Here is a 14,064-nt window from a genome sequence, read left to right on the forward strand (position 1 = left end):
ACATCCCTTTGCATCCTCTTAGCTTAAGTGAATTCCCCCTACTTATGAAACCACAGTTTAATCTACTTTTCATGAAGACTATCTTTATCATTAGAGACAGTAGTAATCTGTTCTACCTCTGAGCTCAAGCAGTCCCTACTGCTTATTACATAGAGCACTGTATATGGTGCTTCATTCATTCAACAGTTAGTCAGGATGAGGCATGAGTTGGCCAATACTCTGCCTTACCAGACTGCAAGGTTGTGAAGGGACTAGCAGTGAATCTTCTTTCAGTGTGCTCATCTATGGTAGATGGTCTAAATATACTTAAAAAATACATAAATAAGGTTCCATCATTTGTCACTTAAAAATATATAACTGGAAATCTACATCCAGAGTTTAAATACTTTCTTTGAGAAAACTGTATCCTTTTTCTCATCTGTTGCATATCTTTAAAGTTGTGTTCTAAATATATTCCTAAATTAAGCTATTTGTAGTGAGGTGAATGGAGCTAGAGTCTGTCATACAGAATGAAGTAAGTCAGAAAGAGAAAACAAATACCGTATGCTAACACATATATGTGGAATCTAAGGAGAGAAAATGGTTCTGAAGAAATCTAGGGGCAGGACAGGAATAAAGATGCGGATTTAGAGAATGGACTGGAGGACACGGGGAGGGGGAACGGTAAGCTGGGAGGAAGTGAGAGAGTGGCATTTACATATATACACTATAGCTAGTGGGAAGCAGCTGCATCGCACAGGGAGATCAGCTGGGTGCTTTGTGACCACCTAGAGGGGTGGGATAGGGAGGGTGGGAGGGAGACCAAGAGGGAGGGATATGGGGATATATGTATACGTATAGCTGATTTACTCTGTTATACAGAAGCAACTAACACAACAATGTAAAGCAATTATACTCCAATAAAGATGTTAAAAAAACAAAAAAACCCCAAAATCAAAAAACAAATAAACAAAAAATATATTCCTAATATTGGGCTATACAAACTGTATTACTCTGGATACATGACCACACTGAATGGCTATGTTTACTTATGTATAAAGAGTATGACAGGCCAGCTCAGGGACAGGTCTTACAAATACACAGGCTGCTGAACCTCAGAGATAAGGAACCCTTGGGAACTACTGGTCTCAAGTTTACATTTCCACATATAGAATACATGAACTGAGAATATAAATCCCAGATTCATTTAAACCTGCTTCTTGTTAGTTGTAGTTGTTTAGACACTTATGGATGAAAAATACAATTAACCCATCTTTACTCCTAACAAGACGAGAATAGAAGAGACACTCAGCTCGAGTTTCCGAGGAGGAAGGTGAGTTACACAGTTACGATGCTCATATTGCATAGGTATTAAAACAAGCATGTCGGGCTTCCCTGGTGGCGCAGTGGTTGAGAATCTGCCTGCTAATGCAGAGGACATGGGTTTGAGCCCTGGTCTGGGAAGATCCCACATGCCGCGGAGCAACTAGGCCCGTGCGCCACAACTACTGAGCCTGCATGTCTGGAGCCTGTGCTCTGCAACAGGAGAGGCCACGGCAATGAGAGGCCCGCGCACCGCGATGAAGAGTGGCCCCCGCTTGCCACAACTGGAGAAAGCCCTCGCACAGAAACGAGGACCCAACACAGCCAAAAATAAATAAATTAATTAATTAAAAAAAAAAAATTAAAACAAGCATGTCGTAAAGTCAACTCCTGATTGTCCCTCCAGCTAGAGGTTCTGATGTGTGCAGGCCTCTGAGCCACAGGAGTGGAGGGAAGAAGCCATGGGCATCTGTATTAGATTCAGATGTGCACTGTCCACTCACATTTTTTAAGAACCCTAGTGTCTGATCTGTGCATTAATCTGTGAGATCATCAGCCTCTAAAATAGGAATTATAATACTAGAAACATTTATACAGACCTTAAAATTCACAAAATGTGGTCACACTTAGTATCATTTAATTTGCATGACAATCTTTTGAAGTACTTACTATTTTTTACAGAATAAAACATGAAGCTCAGAGAGACTCTGATGAGTCAAATGTTACATTAAGTCTTAGGGCTGGTGTTGAAACTAAACATTTTGACTCGTGATTCAGTGCTTTTTCTTCCACTTCTGTGTTAATGGTTTCCTTCTTTAAAACGGGGCAACTAGATTTGACACATAATTCATAGTTTAAAAAAAATTATATTCTGGACCTGTGCTGACCGATATTGTAGCCACAAGCCACGTGTGGCCACTGAGCATTTGAAATGTGGCTTGTTTTGAGATGTGCTGTAAGTATAAAATGCATTATGAATTTTAAAGATTTGTACCAAAAAAAAAAAGAACGTAAATTACCTTAATAGAGTTTTTATGTTATTACATGTTTAAAAGATAATATTTTTGGATATAGTGCTACTAACCTTCCGGAGTCTGTCCCCAAGAAGTGTCCGCCTGCCTGGTGTCACTCACGCCAGTAGAATAAGACCGAGTTCAGTTCAGAAGCAAAGGATGGTTTTACCCTTTGATCAGAGAACGGAGAGGTGCGTGCCCCTACTCTGGAGCACAGGCTTCCGGGACAGGCGGACGGCGGGGGCGGGGCTGCTTGATAGCGTGTGGACAGCGTCGGGGGCACGGAGTTCTCGCGCGGCTGGCGCAGCTCTGCGGCTCACGCAGCGTGCCTGGCGCAGCGTCTCTGCGCACGGCCCACCGCCGCCATCTTGAATTGGGTGTCGTGGGCAGCGCTTTTGCGCACAGCTTCTTGTGCTGAGGTGTCGGCGTCGGCGTTTCCCGCGAGAAAGTCTGGTCAGAAGTGCAGGGGACGAGGCCTCCGAACGCGGCACCCTATGAGCAAGTGGAACTAGACTGAGCACAGGGGAAAAGAAAAAAAGGTTAGACCTAATTTTATTACCCAGATTCTATTTTTATTCCCTGGCAATTGTTAATGGGCTTTGTTGGTGACAAACCCCTCCTCTGCCTTTTGTCCCGCTCCTCGTTCTTGAGGGGGGCTGGGCGTGGAGGTCCGTCTGCTGTGACTGCCTCCTGCTGAGTGTGGGTGTCATCATGACCTTGGGAGAGAAGCAGAGCTGCTCCCCAGCTGCTGCCTTTAGATGCGTGTGATGGTCACCAGGCCTCGGCCCTGACTGTTCGTCTCCCGCAATGACCACCACTTGTTTATCCTTTTGGAGACAAAGGACGCCGGACAATTTAGGATGCATGGCCCAAATATTAGCAAGAGAATAATGGTCTTATATCAGATTTTTCCTAAAAATGAAGGTATCTTGGTCTTCGGCCTGTAGGTAAAAATGGTCCCTGATGGTGAGGCTCACTGCCTTGGCCTGAATATCCCTGGTCACACATTGCTGTTTTTCGGAAGAGAAGCTTCAGGTTAGAGGGAGGGTCACACAAGTAGTCAAGGGCGGCTGTTGCCCCAGATTGTCTCTCTGGAGGTTGGGGCTTGGAGACCTCTTCCATAGAGTTGATGTACCCGTGGAGTGACCCCTGCAACTTCAGGCCAGAATAGGTGGTTAGGATCACTGAGTGGGGTCCGTCCCACTTAGGAGCGAGCTGGTCTTGCAGGCTCCTGTTTTCCAGGTTGTTAGGTGCACCCAGTCTCCTGGCAGGAAGGGGTGCAGAGTCAGGTCAGGTAGGGGCAGCACTTGGTGACCATATTCTGCAAGAGCTTTCCTGGTTTCTCCTACCTGGAGGCACACTTGAGTTGTTCCATTTCAAGGGACTTTAAGGTGTCCCTTCTCTGGGACTTGTGGAATGGGTTTATCATACATGAGTTTGAACACACTTAACCCCAGGCAAAGCAGGACCACTGAAAGCAAGTTAATACAGTATTTTTGAGTTTCCTGACATGGCTTTGCTAAGGCCCATTTCAAGGCCTGATTGGATCTCTCTACTTTTCCTGATGATTGGGGTCTCCAGGTTAAGTGCAAGGTCCATTTTATGCCCAGGGAACTCGTTATCCCATTTGTTACTTGAGACACAAATGCTGGACCATTATTGCTTTGTAGGGATCCTGGGAGCCCAAACCTGGGGATTATTTCTTTTAGTAATGCCTTAGCCACTTCAGCTGCCATTTCAGATCTAGCAGGGAATACTTCTCTCCACCCAGAAAATGTGCCCACTAGCACCAAGAGATACCTGAAATTGCCCAGTATTCTCGGCATGACAGTAAAATCAATCTGCCAGTCTTCTCCAGGGTATGTTCCTCTGGTCTGAATGGGCCTTATCTGGGGGCCTGGGGGTTCTGGTGCTGGGGCTGTTCTCTGTGCAGATGGGGCAGGTCTCGACTGTCCGACTGATTATACTTTTCATGCCAGGAGTTACCATGACCTCAACTCAACTAACCAATTATATAGGGCTTCCCTCCCATATTGAGGCCCTTCATGAGCCTCCCTGATGGCTTGACAAGCTGCAGTTTGGGGAAAGAGGTATTGTCCATGTTTATTAACTAGCCACCCACGGCCTCCTAGATATTTACTGAAGTTCCATTTTCGGGCTTTGTCTAATTCTTCTTTTGTGTAGATTGGGGAATAATTGGATGGATCTGGCTTCGAGGTATGATGGGTGGCTGCTAAGTTACTGGTCTGGGGCTGCCCTTTTGGCGGTTGCATCCACCTTGTTGTTTCCCTTTATTACCTCTGCATCATCCTTTTGGTGACCCCTACAATAAACTACTGCTGTCTTTTTTGGAAGCTGTACTGCTTCTAAGAGCTTCAGTATGTTTAAGCCATGTTTTACTTGTTTATTCTCTGTAGTAATAGCCCCGGGTGTGTGTAGAGTGGCATACGAATACCGGAAATCTGTGTAAACATTTTAAGAGCTTCCCTGTCCCAAGCTCTAAGGCTTTCTAAAACTTTCTGGAAGATAGGAAGGTGACTTGTATACTTATTGTATATACATAATGTATACTTATTTTAATACTTTTCCTTAATTTGATTTTCCAATATTTTATTTAGAATTTAAGCCTATGATCAGGTTGAGATTAATTTACAGTTTCCTCCTTATTAGATATGTGGTAATTTTGTTTAGTTGTGATAGTAGGATTACGTTAGTGCTATCAAAACAATAGGAATGGTGGTCATCTTTTCATAAAACTTTTATTCATTCAGCAAATACTTTTTAAGTTCCTGGTCTATTATGTGCAGTGTAGGAATAATTTTGATGGTTTGGTAGATCTTCTCCATAAAATCTTTTGCTTTTAAGGGAGACTCTGACTAACTTTACAATTTGTTTTATTATTTTCATAATCATGTTTTCCACATTAAAATTGATTAGTTTATTTATATTTTCTTAGAACATTATCCATTTCCCTAGATTTTAAAATTTACTTGAGTAAATTTCACATAATTTTCTTAAAAATGTAATCTCTTTATAGTTTGCTTTTTTTCACAGTTCCTGTTGCTGTGTATGAATGTGTGTTTCCTTTTTCATCCTGTTTAAACTTGCCTTATATTTGTCTCTATGCTATTGTTTTTAAAGAAAGAGCTTTTTAAAATTGATTATGCCCATAGTTTCCTTTTGGGGTAGTGCTGGAGTGGGAGAGATATCTACTCTTTTGATTCTATTTTTCCTTTTTTTTGTGTCTTTTTTTGGGTTCTTAATTCATATATATTTCTTCTTTTTATTTTCAAATATAGAAACTTATGGTTATGATTTTCTTCTTGCTGCTTTGCCAACTCTCTGAAAATTTTTGACATACAGTTACTCTAAGTGTTATTTTCTAAATATGTTTAAAATTTACATTTGAGTCCTTCTTAAACCAAAAAGTTAGTTAAAAGAAATGTTTAAATTTCTCAGTGGATGATGTGTTTTGCCTATTTTTTCACTGCTAATTTCTAATGATACAGCATAAATTCTGCCATTTAGAATTTATTGAAATTTTCTCTCTGACATAGTACATGAACAATTTTGGGGAAAAACATATGGGTATTTGAAAAGAACATCACTTTTTGTTTTGGGGAGTACACAGTTGTTTATATTAATTAATTTAACCTGGTTAACAGTGTCATTCAAATTTCCTACAGCCTTACATATTTTTTGTTTACATGATTTAGTAGTTTCCAACCTCTGGAATTATTATTCATTTTTTCTTGTAATTTTAATGTGTTTTTTAAAATATATTTTGAAACTATGTTTCTAGGTGTATAAATCTCCAGGACTGTTATAATTTCTTGTCAGATTGTACTTTTTATTAATATCTATTGATAAAATATATGCTATTAATCTTATTTCATCCGTTGTTAATATTATAACAATTGCTTCTTCTCAGAGCATTTGCTTGGTTTATATTTTCCTAGCATATTAAGTAATTAATTAGCCAATTAATAATTTCATTTGGGTTCACCATTTTTATTTAAACGGATGAATAGTGAAGTAATGGGAAACCTGTCTCTCCAAATCAGCTCATTCTGTTTATCAGCTAAGAGAAATATTAGCCCTAACAGATGGACCAGCTCCTTTTTTCGTAACATTTCTAGCTCAAAAGCAGAATGCTACAGACATTAAAAGAAAAATAAGAGTGTATTATGTGCAACTTTATGTCAGTGATTTCACAATTTAGATGACATGGGCAAATTCCTTTAAAAATGCAGGTTATCAAACCGATAACAAAATTTTAAAAAATCTTGATTTATTGTTCATGGTAGAGTTAACCGTAGGCGAAGTGAGTATTCCAGTCTACCTTGAGATTAGAAGATATTCAGATGATTAAGAAACCCCCCTTACCAGCTGAAAGGAAATTTCAACATGATTGACTATTAGGAAACAGTATGTTAATTGCACAAGCTATTCCTTGAAGAATTTCTGGAAAATTTATAAGTATCAATAAAAGTAGTCTTTTGAACATTGGCCTTTGACAGACTCATTACACTCTGTATATTATGCAATGTATTTTAAAGGCAAGTAACCTGAGAAAAATGTCTCAGTCAGTGCAATGTAGGCGGTTTCTATAACACAACGAAGGTTGTAGCAATGTGGTAAAGACTATATTTTCAAGGATAATTTTTATAATTCATTCCTAACCACATATTGTACTGTTTAGCATGAGGAAGAGGTGAAACACTCCCTAAATGTTAAGCTGGCTTTTGGTGTTGCTTTACTGAAGCTGTTACTATTGGTAGTCATTCCCCTTACTTTCCTTCCCCTAATCCAGAGAACGTAGAAGGAAAGATTGCAGTCCAAGTGATGACCTTCATAATTTGGTTTCTTCAGAGTCAGTGCTTTTGGTCAGTTCTCTGCCCCTTCTATTCGTCAAACAGGTCAGTTAAAGTAGTTTTCCAATTAAGTTTATAATAATTAAGTTAATAATAATAATAATTAAGTTTATAATTATATTCCTTTTTTTATCCTCTTGTTTCTAACAAATAGGTTTCTTCGGTCATTGTTAATACAGTCTAGGAGCCTTTGGTTGTCAGATATACTTACACAATCAATCATACATCCGGTTTAACTTGCTAGTTTGCACTTTTGAGGATACTGAGTAATTTAGATTTTCTGAGGAGGTGCCAGCTTTTTCAAGGACAGGTCCAGGTTTTTTTTGTTTTGTTTTCCTCCATCTTGTCGAGAATCAGAAGCGCTTTATTCTTTTAAGCCTTTGAGTTTGTAGGGGTGGGGAATGGGGTAGTTTTTTTTTTTTTTTTTTTTTTTAACAAACTGAGATAAATAACAGCTCTAACTGGTAACTAACTGCTGCAGGATGCTAAGGAACTCATTATTTTGAAACTTAATTTTAAACAAGAGAATCAATCAAGCATTTATCCCATCTTCCTATATGAACTCTATTGTTGGGTAACCAAAAAATTGATGAGGGGAAGTTTTTCTTTATAGCAGTAGTCCAGCTAATAAACTAAGATAGAACAGCAGAATTGAAATTTATCATTTTGCAACTCCTAATGCATTAACGGATCAAGTCAATACCAACCAAGTTCTGCCTACATCATAAAAGCAGATAGTGTACTTTCTATTGGAAGAACACCACAACCCCTATGAAGCAGTTGCACCAAGAAAACCTCATATTATCCAACCATCACTTCACAGGAAATACAGAAGACAAGAGTAAAGTAGTAATGAAACTCATCAGCAAAATCCTGAATGGGAAACTATACAGGACAAATGATCAAGTTTTTTTTTTTCAATAAAAACACTGCAGACAGAAAAATGTGGGGAGACAGAGAAGAAACTTAGGGATTAAAAGAGAATTAAGAAATTTATCAGTAAATCGGTTATATATCTTTTTTTTTTCTTAAATGACAAATATTTATTTCTCACTGTTCTGGAAGCTGGGTAGTCCAAGATCAAGGCACCTGCAGATTTGGTGTCTGATAAGAGCTCTCATCCTGGATTGCAGATGATCACCTTTTTTTTTTTTAACGTCTTTATGGAGTATAATTGCTTTACAATGTTTTGTTAGTTTCTGCTGTATAACAAAGTGAATCAGCTATACGTATACATATATCCCCGTATCCCCTCCCTCTTGCGTCTCCCTCGCACCTTCCCTATCCCACCCCTCTAGGTGGTCAGAAGGCACCCAGCTGATCTCCCCGTGTGATACAGCTGCTTCCTACTAGCTATGTATTTTATATTTGGTAGTGTATATATGTTAATGCCACTCTCTCACTTCGTTCCAGCTTACCCTTCCCCCTCCCTGTGTCCGTAAGTCCATTCTCTACGTTTGCATCTTTATTCCTGTCCTGTCCCTAGGTTCTTCAAAACCATTTTTTTTTTAAACATCTTTATTGGAGTATAATTGCTTTACAGTGGTGTGTTAGTTTCTGTTTTATAACAAAGTGAATCAGCTATACATATACATATATCCCCATATCTCCTCCCTCTTGTATCTCCCTCCCACCCTCCTTAACCCACCCCTCTAGGTGGTCACAAAGCACCGAGCTGATCTCCTTGTGCTATGCGCAGCTTCCCACTAGCTATCTGTTTTACATTTGGTAGTGTATATATAAGCCCATGCCACTCTCTCACTTCATCCCAGCTTACCCTTCCCCCTCCCTGTGTCCTCAAGTCCATTCTCTACGTCTGCGTCTTTATTCCTGTCCTGCCCCTAGGTTCTTCATGACCCCCTTTTTTTTTTTTTAGATTCCATATCTATGTGTTAGCATACAGTATTTGTTTTTCTCTCTGACTTACTTCCGTCTGTATGACAGTGTCTAGGTCCGTCCACCTCACTACAGATAACTCAATTTCGTTTTTTTTTTTATGCTTGAGTAATATTCCATTGTAGGTATGTGCCACATCTTCTTTATCCATTCATCTGTCGATGGACACTTAGGTTGCTTCCACGTCCTGGCTATTGTAGATAGAGCTGCAGTGAACATTATGGTGCATGACTCTCTTTGAATTATGGTTTTCTCAGGGCATATGCCCAGTAGTGGGATTGCTGGGTCATATGGTAGTTCTATTTTTAGTTTTTTAAGGAACCTCCATACTGTTCTCCATAGTGGCTGTATCAATTTACATTCCCACCCACAGTGCAAGAGGGTTCCCTTTTCTCCACACCCTCTCCAGCATTTGTTGTTTGTAGATTTTCTGATGATGCCCATTCTAACTGGTGTGAGGTGATACCTCAGTGTAGTTTTGATTTGCATTTCTCTAATAATTAGTGATGTTGAGCATCCTTTCATGTGTTTGTTGACAATCTGTGTATCTTCTTTGGAGAAATGTCTGTTTAGGTCTTTGGCCCATTTTTGGATCAGGTTGTTTGTTTTTTTTTGATATTGAGCTGAATGAGCTGCTTGTATATTTTGGAGATTAATCCTTTGTCAGTTGCTTCGTTGGCACATATTTTCTCCCATTCTGAGGGTTGTCTTTTCGTCTTGCTTATGGTTTTCTTTGCTGTGTAAAAGGTTTTAAGTTTCATTAGGTCCATTTGTTTATTTTTGTTTTTATTTCCATTTCTCTAGGAGGTGGGTCAAAAAGGATCTTGCTGTGATTTATGTCATAGAGTGTTCTGCCATGTTTTCCTCTAAGAGTTTGATAGTCTCTGGCTTTACATTTAGGTCTTTAATCCATTTCGAGTTTATTTTTGTGTATGGTGTTAGGGAGTGTTCTAATTTCATACTTTTACAGGTACCTGTCCAATTTTCCCAGCACCACTTATTGAAGAGGCTGTCTTTTCTCCATTTTATATTCTTGCCTACTTTATCAAAGATAAGGTGACCATATGTGCGTGGGTTTATCTCTGGGCTTTCTATCCTGTTCCATTGATCTGTATTTCTGTTTTTGTGCCACTACCATACTGTCTTGATTACTGAAGCTTTGTAGTATAGTCTGAAGTCCAGGAGCCTGATTCCTCCAGTTCCGTTTTTCTTTCTCAAGATTGCTTTGGCTATTCGGGGTCTTTTGTGTTTCCATACAAATTGTGAAATTTTTTGTTCTAGTTCTGTGAAAAATGCCATTGGTAGTTTGATAGAGATTGCATTGAATCTGTAGCTTGCTTTGGGTAGTATAGTCATTTTCACAATGTTGATTCTTCCAATCCAAGAACATGGTATATCTGTCTATCTGTTTGTATCATCTTTAATTTCTTTCATCAGTGTCTTATAATTTTCTGCATACAGGTGTTTTGTCTCCTTAGGTAGATTTATTCATAGCTATTTTATTCTTTTTGTTGCAGTGGTAAATGGGAGTGTTCCCTTAATTTCTGTTTCAGATTTTTCGGTGTTAATGTATAGGAATGCAAGAGATTTCTGTGCATTAATTTTGTATCCTACTACTTTACCAAGTTCATTGATTACCTCTAGAAGTTTTCTGGTAGCATCTTTAGTATTCTCTATGTATAGTATTATGTCATCTGCAAACAGTGACTGCTTTACTTCTTTTCCAATTTGGATTCCTTTTATTTCTTTTTCTTCCCTGATTACTGTGGCTAAAACTTCCAAAACTATGTAGAGTAATAGTGGTGAGAGTGGGCAACCTTGTCTTGTTCCTGATCTTAGTGGAAATGGTTTCAGTTTTTCACCATTGAGAACGATGTTGGCTGTGGGTTTGTCATATATGGCCTTTATTATGTTGAGGTAAGTTCCCTCTATGCCTACTTTCTGGAGAATTTTTATCATAAATGGGTGTTGAATATTGTTGAAAGCTTTTTCTGCATCTATTGAGATCATATGGCTTTTATTCTTCAATTTGTTAATATGGTGTATCACATTGATTGATTTGTGTATATTAAAGAATCCTTGCATTCCTGGGATAAACCCCACTTGATCATGGTGTATCATCCTTTCAATGTGCTGTTGGATTCTGTTTGCTAGTATTTTGTTGAGGATTTTTGCATCTATGTTCATCAGTGATATGGGCCTGTAGTTTTCTTTCTTTGTGACATCTTTGTCTGGTTTTGGTATCAGGGTGATGGTGGCCTCGTAGAATGAGTTTGGGAGTGTTCCTCCTTCTGCTATATTTTGGAAGAGTTTGAGAAGGATAGGTGTTAGCTCTTCTCTAAATGTTTGATAGAATTCACTTGTGAAACCATTTGGTCCTGGGCTTTTGTTTGTTGGAAGATTTTTAATCACAGTGTCAATTTCAGTGCTAGTGATTGGTCTGTTTATATTTTCTGTTTGTTCCTGGTTCAGTCTCAGAAGGTTGTGCTTTTCTAAGAATGTGTCCATTTCCAGGTTGTCCATTTTATTGGCATATAGTTGCTTGTAGTAATCTCTCATGATCCTTTGTGTTTCTGCAGTGTCAGTTGTTACTTCTCCTTTTCATTTCTGATTCTATTGATTTGAGTCTTTTCCCTTTTTTTCTTGATGAGTCTGGCTAATGGTTTATCAATTTTGTTTATCTTCTCAAAGAACCAGCTTTTAGTTTTATTGATCTTTGCTCTCGTTTCCTTCATTTCTTTTTCATTTATTTCTCATCTGCTCTTTATGATTTCTTTCCATCTGCTAACTTTGGGGTTTTTTTGTTCTTCTTTCTCTAATTGCTTTAGCTGTAAGGTTAGGTTGTTTGAGATGTTTCTTGTTTCGTGAGGTAGTATTGTATTGCTATGAACTTCCCTCTTAGAGCTGCTTTTGCTGAATCCCATAGGTTTTGGGTCATTGTGTTTTCATTGTCATTTGTTTCTAGGTATTTCTTGATATCTTCTTTGATTTCTTCAGTGGTCTCTTGGTTATTAAGTAGTGTATTGTTTAGCATCCATGTGTTTGTATTTTTTACAGATTTTTTGCTGTAATTGATATCTAGTCTCACAGTGTTGTGGTCAGAAAAGATACTTGATACAATTTCAATTTTCTTAAATTCACCAAGGCTTGATTTGTGACCCAAGATATGATCTATTCTGGAGAATGTTCCATGAGCACTTGAGAAGAAAGTGTATTCTGTTGTTTTTGGATGGAATGTCCGATAAATATCAATTAAGTCCATCTTGTTTAATGTATCATTTAAAGCTTGTGTTTCCTTATTTGCTTTCATTTTGGATGATCTTTCCATTGGTGAAAGTGGGGTGTTAAAGTCCTTTACTATGACTTTGTTACTCTCGATTTCCCTTTTTATGGCTGTTCGCATTTGCCTTATGTATTGAGGTGCTCCTATGTTTGGTGCATAAATATTTACAATTGTTATATCTTCTTCTTAGATTGATCCCTTGATCATTATGTAGTGTCCGTCTTTGTGTGTTGTGATTGTCTTTATTTTAAAGTCTATTTTGTCTGGTATGAGAATTGCTACTCCAGGTTTCTTTTGATTTCCATTTGCATGGAATATCGTTTTCCATCCCCTCACTTTCAGTCTGTATGTGTCCCTAGGTCTGAAGTGGGTCTCTTGTAGAGAGCATATATATGGGTCTTGTTTTTGTACCCATTCAGCAAGGCTCTGTCTTTTGGTTGGAGCATTTAATGCATTCACATTTGAGGTAATTATCAATATGTATGTTCCTATTACCATTTTCTTAATTGTTTTGGGTTTGTTTTTGTAGGTCCTTTTCTTCTCTTGTGTTTCCCACTTAGAGACGTTCCTTTACCATTTGTTGTAGAGCTCGTTTGGTGGTGCTGAATTTTCTTAGCTTTTGCTTGTCTGTAAAGCTTTTGATTTCTCCATCGAATCTCAATGAGAGTCTTGCTGGGTAGAGTAATCTTGGTTGTCAGTTCTTCCCTTTCATCACTTTAAGTATATCATGTCACTCCCTTCTGGCTTGTAAAGTTTTTGCTGAGAAATCAGCTGTTAACCTTATGGGGGTTCCTTTGTATGTTATTTGTCATTTTTCCTTTGCTGCTTTCAATAAGTTTTCTTTGTCTTTAATTTTTGCCAATTTGATTACTGTGTGTCTCAGTGTGTTTCTCCTTGGGTTTATCCTGTGTGGGACACTCTGTGCTTCCTGGACTTGATTGACTATTTCCTTTCCCATGTTAGGGAAGTTTTCAACTGTAATCTCTTCAAATATTTTCTCAGTCCCTTTCTTTTTCTCTTCTTCTTCTGGGGCCCCTATAATTTGAATGTTGGTGTGTTTAATGTTGTCCCAGAGGTCTCTGAGACTGTCCTCAATTCCTTTTGTTCTTTTTTCTTTATTCTGCTCTGCAGTAGTTATTTCCACTATTTTATCTTCCAGGTCACTTATCCTTTCTTCTGCCTCATTTATTCTGCTATTGATTCCTTCTGGAGAATTTTTAATTTCATTTATTGTGTTGTTCAGCATTGTTTGTTTGCTCTTTAGTTCTTCTAGGTCCTTGTTAAACGTTTCTTGTATTTTCTCCATTCTATTTCCAAGATTTTGGATCATGTCTACTATCATTACTCTGAATTCTTTTTCAGGTAGATTGCCTATTTCCTCTTCATTTATTTGGTCTTGTGGGTATGTGCCTTGCTCCTTCATCTGCTGTGTGTTTCTCTGTCTTTTCATTTTGCTTAGCTTACTGTGTTTGGGGTCTCCTTTTCACAGGCTGCAGGTTTGTAGTTCACGTTGTTTTTGGTGTCTGCCCCCAGTGGCTAAGTTTGGTTCAGTGGGTTGTGTAGGCTTCCTGGCAGAGGGGACTGGTGTCTGTGTTCTGGTGGATGAGGCTGGATCGTGTCTTTCTGGTGGACAGGACCACGTCTGGTGGTGTGTTTTGGGATGTTTGTGACCTTATTATGATTTTAGGCAGCCTCT

The sequence above is a fragment of the Balaenoptera borealis genome (assembly GCF_965194805.1).
Source record: "Balaenoptera borealis genome assembly, chromosome: 11".
NCBI classification, from domain to species: domain Eukaryota; kingdom Metazoa; phylum Chordata; class Mammalia; order Artiodactyla; family Balaenopteridae; genus Balaenoptera; species Balaenoptera borealis.